The sequence below is a fragment of the Chrysoperla carnea genome, chromosome X (genome assembly GCF_905475395.1).
Source record: "Chrysoperla carnea chromosome X, inChrCarn1.1, whole genome shotgun sequence".
Taxonomy (NCBI): Eukaryota; Metazoa; Arthropoda; class Insecta; order Neuroptera; family Chrysopidae; genus Chrysoperla; species Chrysoperla carnea.
The window spans coordinates 30,616,461-30,624,720 of record NC_058342.1 but is presented as its reverse complement, the minus strand read 5'-3'; the positions used below and the strand labels follow the sequence as shown (position 1 = coordinate 30,624,720).

Here is an 8,260-nt window from a genome sequence, read left to right as displayed (position 1 = left end):
AAATACATATAAATTTATTAGTGATGTCACAGACTGACTTAACTCTTTGTTGAGGAACTTTCCTTGCAAAAAATAATAGGGTATTATCGTTAGTCGAAAATAAATCATGAAATTTGAAAAAAGTTAAAATTTATGGAAAAATATACTTAAATATTCTGATTTCGAGTCATAAAAGCACATTTTCCTTTTATAATATTGAAATTATAAATCATAATTTTTAAACTGTATATCACGCGACCTAAAACACGGGCAAGCCCTGATTTGATGTCATATCGGTATGAACCCTGGACCATCAGTTAGTTCAGTGTAGACAGCTGGGTATAATATATCCATATATAATAAATATTTATATTTCTTATAATCAGTCTATGAATATATCTGTCAAACTTATTTGTGTTATTTCGTATAGCGATGCCCGCGTTTTTGACAGTTTAAAAAAGGTTTAAAATTTAATTTAAGTTTTTGGCAAGAAAGCGTGTGTATTTTTCCGAAATAAATTTTTGGTAGCTTTTTATTAGCAAAATCAACATTTTGAAGTACTTTTTCAAAAATAGTGGAATACCCTATTATTTCAATGCCATAAAAACCTTTAACGTGGATTTCACCTGACCTAACCGAATCATCTTAAATCATTTACCAAAGATGGACGGACATCTTACATCGTTTCGAAGCCTGGAACACCACTAGCATTTATAACCAAAGACATTTTAAACCAAACATAGAAGTTTATTATTTGAATCGTAAATTAAAGGGTAATAAAAAGTAGTTTATAAAATTTACATAAATAAGTCGTTAAAAATTAAATAATAATACAAAAACCGCACACATACTGTGTTGTTCTGTTTCAACTTCAAAGAAATTTGGTTATTTAATTATTTTACTTATAAAATCATCAAAATTTATTATGTAACCAACCATCGAAATGTAACGCAAGTATGGGAAAAATGTATAGGTATTATGTGTGTATTACGAACATATTTTAATTGAAAACAAGTGAAAATACACAATTGACGGAATTAATTGTTGAAATACCATGCATGAATAAAAGTATTTAAAGTAAGTAAAGAAAGATAGCCACTCTTACACACAAAGTAATAAGAGTATCTGTTCTCTCACTTCCTCAGTGGATATAGTAATAAACAAAACAAAAAAACGGGGCCAACCTGACTATAAATAATAAATTTAGATATTTTATCTCATGCTACTTATTACTTGCAGGCTACAATTTTTTTTAAAATTGAAAAAAAATAACTTTGTCAGGTGTGGGGTTCGAACCCACGCTCCCGTTTGGGAACCAGAGCTTAAATCTGGCGCCCTAGACCGCTCGGCCAACCTGACTATGTATAATCAATTTGGAGATTTTATCTCATACAGCTAGGACTACTTATCAAATTTTATAAAAAAATAGAAACAAAATAGTCTTGTCAGGTGTGGGGTTCGAACCCACGCTCCCGTTTGGGAACCAGAGCTTAAATCTGGCGCCTTAGACCGCTCGGCCAACCTGACTGTGTACAACAAAGTTAGAGATTTTATCTCATACAGCTACGACCACTTATCAAATTTTATAAAAAAATAGAAAGAAAATAGTTTTATCAGGTGTGGGGTTCGAACCCACGCTCCCGTTTGGGAACCAGAGCTTAAATCTGGCGCCTTAGACCGCTCGGCCAACCTGACTGTGTATAATCAATTTGGAGATTTAATCTCATACAGCTACGACTTCTTATCAAATTTTATAAAAAAATAGAAAGAAAATAGTTTTTTCAGGTGTGGGGTTCGAACCAACGCTCCCGTTTGGGAACCAGAGCTTAAATCTGGCGCCTTAGACCGCTCGGCCAACCTGACTGTGTATAATCCATTTGGAGATTTAATCTCGTACAGCTACGACTACTTATCAAATTCTAAAAAAAATTGAAAGAAAATAGTTTTGTCAGGTGTGGGGTTCGAACCCACGCTCCCATTTGGGAACCAGAGCTTAAATCTGGCGCCTTAGACCGCTCGGCCAACCTGACTGTGTTTTATAAGTTTTGAGATTTTATCTGATACAGCTACGACTACTTATCAAATTTAAAAAAAAAAAATAGAAAGAAAATAGTTTTGTCAGGTGTGAGGTTCGAACCCACGCTCCCGTTTGGGAACCAGAACTTAAATCTGGCGCATTAGACCGCTCGGCCAACCTGACTATGTATAATCAATTTGGTGATTTTATCTCATACAGCTACGACTACTTATCAAATTTTATAAAAAAAATTTAAAGAAAATAGTTTTGTCAGGTGTGGGGCTCGAACCCACGCTCCCTCTTGGGAACCAGAGCTTAAATCTGCCGCCTTAGACCACTCGGCCAACCTGACATGGTATTTAGTCAATTTATCTCACACAGCTAGGACTACTTATCCAATTGCCGACTACTTATCCGTTTCTTTATTATTTCTAAATCAATTAAGATTGTTATTTCCACTTCGAAAAATTAAAAAAAGATGAGCAATTATTTATATTTCTTAGTATCGATTGTCTCATTGCAAAAATAAATTGAAGTTGTATGAAGATCAAAAACACAAAATATTATTTCCAATATCCGAGAGACTCCCCGAATCAAACAGCGAATGCAATCAACGCCTACCTTCTTCGAACTGCATTAAATGATCTTGAAAATATATAAATTTTCCATAAGAAGAAAAGGGGTGAAAATAAATATAATCAGAACTGCGTATTATTGGTTTTAAAAACTGTAATCAAAATATTGTGTCAAATGCAGGAATATTAATTACAACCTACCAGTTATTCACGGTCGAACGGTCGTATGTAAAATACGCACTAGGAAGAATAAAATTAATATCCACAAACTAAAAGAAAAATTTATTTTGGAAATGTTTATTAATTTGAGAATAAAAGATGTTTTTCAAAGTTCTAATAAGATATAGTACTTGTAAAACAGTCAGGTTGGCCGAGCGGTCTAAGGCGCCAGATTTAAGCTCTGGTTCCCAAACGGGAGCGTGGGTTCGAACCCCACACCTGACAAAACTATTTTCTTTCTAATTTTTTATTGAATTGGATAAGTAGTCGTAGCTTTATGAGATAAAACTTCTAACGTTGTTAAACACAGTCAGGTTGGCCGAGCGGTCTAAGGCGCCAGATTTAAGCTCTGGTTCCCAAACGGGAGCGTGGGTGCGAACGCCACACCTGAAAAAATTATTTTCTTTCTAATTTTTTTTAGAATTTGATTAGTACTCGTAGGACTGTATGAGATAAAATCTTTTTGATAAATAGTCTTTATGGAGGGTAGAGATAAGGATAATCATCACTGTATACAGGGTGTCTCGAGTAATAATTACCTATCTGAACTTTCAAATATAAAATCGAACCGAATAGACAATACGACAAATTAACAGGCAAGAAGCGAAATTGAATAAAAGCTTATAAAAACTGGCCTGGAATGCGGATGTAACATACTAAAGCTCAGTAGGAACATAACAATGCAAACAATGTTCCACCTTTTAACGATGTTACTGGGTAACCATATTTTCTGTATTCAGAGACATTTTCTGTATTCAGAGAGTATAAGCGATATTAACGATATAAGAAGCTTTATGACTTAATATTTATACTACAAAACTTAGTCTAAGAGATTACACATAACGCCCGAATATTGTTATATTACTTCCCGGGGTTTTTTACTACCAGCTTTTAGCAAAAAAATAGAATTGTAGTTGGTTTTCAAGAAATACGCCTTGGGTATAGATTTGAGCCCATTTAAAAAAGCCTATTAATGTTTTTCTTGAAGTTCGGGTATACAATTTCAATCTTAAGGTCTCAAACTATATCGAATCGGGTATGTCTTTTCGATTTCCTATAAATTCATAGTAATACCAAGGCTGGTGTAGTGTTTGGTATCACTACAATATCTCATCACAACTATTTAAATTAATTTTCGATTGGAAAACATTGTCTTTGTATTACTATGAAATTATAGATAATCGAAACGAAATACTCGATTCCATATAATTAAAAAAGACTTTTCATGGAAAAAGGCTTCAGAGTATTTGCAATTGGTGAAAAAGCAATATTGATCGCATTGCAGACTCAATAAACAGGTGCACACAATCAATTTTTCAGGAAAAGATCTCTGCAGCTTTTATTACGAAGAGGGGGAAACTAGAATACACATTCTGTGTGAATCCGATGTCTGTCAAACGAAACCGTCACTTGGGATTAATATATCTTTAAAGCAAAGATATAATTGATCAAACACTGGTGTCTAACAAGAGATCTTCTAAAGGAGAACTCAAATCTAATACAGTGAAACCTGGTTAGGTTAGGTTGGGTTATTTCAGTTATCGAGCAAAACTTCAGTTTTTCACGTACTGAGCCTTCGTTTCGGAATTTTAAAAAATAAATTTTCATCCGTATGATAGTAAAGCCATACTAAAACAGAAGGTCATTTAGGCCCAAAATTAGTTAAGTATGATTTTGCAGGTAGATTGAGAATAAGTAAGTAAATGAACAAAACGCAGAAGTTACTGCATATAAAATTCACTCACTGTCTCAGTTATAGAAGTAACTATGACGATTAAATCGAAAGAACGAATCCCAGATATAAAGGTTTGTTTTGCCCCACTAACAGAGATAATTCAGTACCAAAGTGTTGGTACTTCGGCATGAGATCGAGTTATGGAGGTTTCTCACTTATCCATGTCCCACTTAACCAAGTTCCACTGTATAATCTATATAAACGTACATCAACTAGAAAAACTTGAGGTGCTTTATTTGTGAATATCTTGGAATATATTGATGACGATCGTAAGTTTACTTTCTTATTAATAAATTTATTATTGTAGAGAATTAACTAGAAGCTATCATTATATTTAAACCGTGAAATAAAATGCAAAATGACAGTTATGATTTTATAAAGCTGTGCTGTGTTTGTCGGATATTGTGTAGGAAGTTTTATGTATTTTATGATATTGATAAAATATATAGCTATTTATTGCTATTTCTTTTGTTTCATTAAGCTCATATTTCTTATTATAAAGTAGATAAGATAAGGTAACGGTGGGTAATACCTAAAATATTCAAAAAGATAGTTTTACAAATTTTCGGCGTCTTAGCTAAAATATGAATCTGTCTCTGAAAAATGTACTAGAGCAAATTCAATATGGCGGAAAAATGAAATTGAGTGGAGGGTTTTATATTTGGCCCAAGGAGTGGTATGCTCTCATGGTTTCCATATTTTGCTCAAGGAGTGGTATAAGCGACTAATTTCATTTAAATTGAACAAAATTTGGAAACCCAAAAAATTGAAATTTACTCATTAAAACTCAAAAAAATTGATTTCGCTGTATCGCACTCAAAATTGATCCGATTTTAATAAACGAAATATATTATCCAACGAATTTTCGGCCATAAATTTCAAATTTCTGGGCAAATTTAACGTAACTGCAATATTTTCCAAAATTTAACTATCATGGTTTCCATATTTGGCCCAAGGAGTGGTAAAAGCGACTTATAAACACGAAAAATCGAAAATGCGATCTCAAGTTAGTATGTTTCAAAAAAAAATTTCATTCAAATCGAACAAAATTTGGTCAAGATATCCAAAAAATTAATTTTTTATATTCTATGACGTCAATAAAATCCAAAACAATAAACCAAGTATGTAATTTCACTAAATTTGGCCAAGCTTTTCAAAGGACCCGGACCCAAGACATTGTTTTTTGGTTTCGGTTAAAGTTTTTTGAAAACAATGGATTAAGTAGTTTTCATCATACATTAGAACTACTTAAGGATGTATGAGCATGGTAGTGGGGGCACAAATTTAAAAATAGATATTTTCAATTTTGATGATAAATTTATATTATTACTTGACGATATAACACGAAAAGTAAGAATAAAATTTTTCGATATCTGGCTTAATTTTCAAAATATCGAAAATTGAAAATTTTGTTTAATTATTTAGCTTTCGATATTGCGAAAACCAAGACACATATCGAAAAATTTTATTCTTATTTTTCGTCTACATTCATGAAGTTATAACAAAATTCATCATCAAAGTTGAAAATAGGATAAAAATTATTTCAACCCTTAATCTACCCTGCTCTTACATCCTAATATGTTTACTTTCTATTAAAAAGTTTTTTTTAAATTTGTTTTCATTCATTCCAAATGAAAATTATCTTAACTTTCAAAATATGTCGTTTTTTGAGATTCCTCCATAAGAGCCAATGTATTTTATATCGATTTTCAATGACTTTTTTCTTAAAAATTTACACGGTTACCTAAGCTGAAATTTTAACCACATGTTCTTTGAGTAAAAGACTACCTACAAACAAATTTTGAGCCTTTAAATCAAACATTGTTGTCATGCTCATACATCCTTAAATTAAAATGTGTGCTTTAAAAATTTACTTTTTGGAAATGTTGGCCTCGATAAAACGCATGAAGTAAACGTCTCAACTCGAAGCCAACAAAAATGCATTTATAAAGGTTAATTCACACACATTCTTTTAAAGGGAACTCAATTTATTTTTCCGATTCTATTGAAAACCCTTTTAGAACCTGTAACGGAATTAATGAATTAACAATTTTTTTTTCTTTTATTATGACCTGAATTTTTATGAATAAATATTATTACCGTTGAAATTTATAGACCATAAGAAAATGTTTTTCTTGCAACAAGTTATACTACTATACAATAAAAGAAAAGTATATGCCTAAAAAAAGAAAATTCACCACTTTATTATTTGAATAGCTTATACATACATATAAGCATCGTATGTACTTCTCGTATTGGATATAGAATGTAATTTGGGTTATAAATTACCTGAAACTAAAATTGAACTATGTTACTAAGACTCCGTTGACTATGAGATTCTTGACTCCGAACGGACGACAGGATCTCCAATCGTTAAATGTACCCGTTTTTAATATTTGATGATAAATTTATATAATTACTTGACGATATAAGACGAAAAGTAAGAATAAAATTTTTCGATATCTGGCTTAATTTTCAAAATATCGAAAATTGAAAATTTTGTTTAATTATTTAGCTTTCGATATTTCGAAAACCAAGACACATATCGAAAAATTTTATTATTATTTTTCGTCTACATTCATGAAGTTATTACAAAATTCATCATCAAAGTTGAAAATAAGATAAAAATAATTTCAACCCTTAATCTACCCTGCTCTTACATCCCTTATATGGACGGAGACACTTAGTTTTTTTTCTTTTCTAATTCATTGCTAATATGTTTACTTTCTATTAAAAAGTTTTTTTTTAATTTGTTTTCATTCATTCCAAATGAAAATTATCAAAAACTGCCAAAATATGTCGTTTTTTGAGATTCCTCCATAAGAGCCAATGTATTTTATATCGATTTTTAATGACTTTTTTCTTAAAAATTTGCACGGTTACCTAAGCTGAAATTTTAACCACATATTCTTTGAGTAAAAGACTACCTACAAACAAATTTTGAGCCTTTAAATCGAACATTGTTGTCATGCTCATACATACTTAATTAATTAAAGAGAATTGAAAAAAATATACTCGAACCAGAACTCTTGGATTCATGTCAAGCGCCCTACCAATTAAGCTATTCGAGTTCTAGACACGAATGCAATTTCTTCAACTCATTGATTGTGTTCGGAGTCCTTTGATATTTTTCTCAAGGAAAGTAAGAATTATATTGCCCAAATAATATCTATGAATATGTAGTATGTACATGTAAAGCTGCTTGGTGTAAGGTATAGGTAGGTATTAGTTTTGGTACTTTAAACAAATCTGTGTTCACTAAATTCCCTCTTGTACTGATTATCAAAGCATTTTCCTACTTGAAAATGTCTATATGTAAAAAGGTTATGTTGTGGAACAACACATTTGAACTATATGTTTTTTTAAAAATAAAGATAGTTATATATAATCAAATGATATGATCTCTCTTTCTTTATTGAAATAATGTCTTGTAAAATCGTATCGTTGTGTTGTATTTTATTGCATCTGATTACTTCCATAATTATGCATGTCATTTTCATTACGTTTTGATGAATCAAGCGAAATGTGAATGTGATGTATTTGAAAGTTATTCAGTAAATTCTATGGCAACGGAAACATGAAAAATTTTAAAACCCACAATTAATACTATTATTTATTAAAAAACAAGTGAAAACAAACTATTGACTGTGTTAATTGTTGAAATACCATGCATAGTCAGTGTTGATTACTCTGTTATCTTACACATACATAACTGATATTCCCATATAATACATA

General features: G+C 31.2%; 4 non-coding genes across 4 annotated transcripts; 1 reads left to right on the top strand and 3 right to left on the bottom strand.

The window, feature by feature from the left end:
* Positions 1-1,422: 1,422 nt before the first annotated feature.
* Positions 1,423-1,506, bottom strand: Trnal-uaa. Its single transcript has one exon. It is a non-coding gene; the product is annotated as a tRNA-Leu (tRNA).
* An 84-nt stretch (positions 1,507-1,590) lies between these two features.
* Positions 1,591-1,674, bottom strand: Trnal-uaa. The gene has a single exon. It is a non-coding gene; the product is annotated as a tRNA-Leu (tRNA).
* Positions 1,675-1,925: 251 nt separating this feature from the next.
* Trnal-uaa lies at positions 1,926-2,009 on the bottom strand. The gene has a single exon. It is a non-coding gene; the product is annotated as a tRNA-Leu (tRNA).
* A 922-nt stretch (positions 2,010-2,931) lies between these two features.
* On the top strand, positions 2,932-3,015 carry Trnal-uaa. The gene has a single exon. It is a non-coding gene; the product is annotated as a tRNA-Leu (tRNA).
* Positions 3,016-8,260: the final 5,245 nt, after the last annotated feature.